The 1,340-nt window shown below is 55.8% G+C and overlaps 1 long non-coding RNA gene across 1 annotated transcript in view; it reads right to left on the reverse strand.

The window, feature by feature from the left end:
• LOC124232303 (uncharacterized) overlaps nucleotides 1-1,340 on the reverse strand; it is a 9,331-nt gene that overhangs the window by 3,973 nt on the left and 4,018 nt on the right. Inside the window, exon 2 of the long non-coding RNA XR_006886812.1 lies at nucleotides 108-220. This is a non-coding gene — a long non-coding RNA (uncharacterized LOC124232303). The remainder of the gene's footprint in view (nucleotides 1-107; nucleotides 221-1,340) is intronic.

Raw genomic sequence — 1,340 nt, forward strand, 5'->3', positions numbered from 1 at the left:
CCACTCCAACGTGTGTGTTTTTTCCACACCACCAAGTAGTTAACTCAGTTCTCCGAGGACACTGACCGGGGGTCCCACAAATTTAACTTAGTTCTGACTCTGCCTACCTGGAGATGCTGTTGGATCCCACAGGTGAAGGTCTCAGTCCTACAAGACTGCCCCTGTCCCCTTCAGATGCCAGTTGCAAGTCCCGGTTGTCCCTGGTGCTTCTGAGGATCGGCTGCAGATCAGAGATGCCATTAATTTCCTAGAGCGGCTCACAGAACTCAGGAAACCCGTTCACTCACTAGGTTACCCGTTTATTACAAAGGACGTACATGAGCAGCCAGATGAAGTGAGACCCAGGGCAAGGCTCAGGAGGGGCTCGGAGCTTCCACGCTGAGCACACCACCCTCCCAGCACCTCCACGTGCTCACCCACCCGGAAGCTCTGAGCCCCGTCCTGCTGGGTTTTCATGGAGGTTCCACAACGTAGGCATGACTGACTAAATCCCTGAACCTTGGTGACCGATTCAACCTCCAGGCCCTCAACCCTCCCTGGATGTTGGACAGTGGGACCGAAGGTTCCAACCCTGCAATCACATAGGGGGTTCCCCTGGCGGCCAGCCCCACCCCTAGGTGTTCTCCCAGTGTCCTCATCCACAGAAACTCAGACGTTGTTGAGACGGGTTTGTTATGAAGATCAAGATACCTCTATCACTCTTACCACTCAGGAAATTCTAAGGGTTTTCTGTGCCAGAAACCAGTGAAAACCAATTACATTTCTTATTACATCACAGTATCACCCACCCTACGGGCCCCTCCTCCCACCACAAACCTGCCAATGGGCACAGGTGGGAAAGTGCCTGGCTTTGGCTCTCCTTTTATTTCAAATTCTAACTGCATCAGGGCCTCTGACTGGATGTCACCTGGGACCCTTCACCCGGGCAGGTGAGGGAAGCAGACTGGCCCGAGGCCCCATCGCTGCCCCCTCAGCAGCTCTTCCCAGCTCAGGGGTCTCAGCCCCCCGAGTCTGGGAGCTTTAAACAGCATGGCCCCCGAGAGCTCTGACTTCATTGCGGGGTGGGGGTGGGGGGCGGCTGGCATCACTGCTTTTAAAGGTTCCTCAGGTGATGTCTGCACCCTGGTGGGTTGAGACCCGCTGACTGCTGCATGTGTAGCCCTGAGATCACTAGTCGTGGTAACAGCCACAGGCGGCCTCTCAACCTCTGTTTCATGGTTCCCAAGAGCCGGGACCAGGGCCCAGCACCGGGGCCAGTTTTTTCTCAGCTCATCTGAGCCCAGGCTTTGTCAACTTGTGTAGCACAGCCCAGCGCCTTTCCTCTCGGTGACCCTGTTGGA

The sequence above is a fragment of the Equus quagga genome, unplaced genomic scaffold, assembly GCF_021613505.1.
Source record: "Equus quagga isolate Etosha38 unplaced genomic scaffold, UCLA_HA_Equagga_1.0 HiC_scaffold_4422_RagTag, whole genome shotgun sequence".
Taxonomy (NCBI): Eukaryota; Metazoa; Chordata; class Mammalia; order Perissodactyla; family Equidae; genus Equus; species Equus quagga.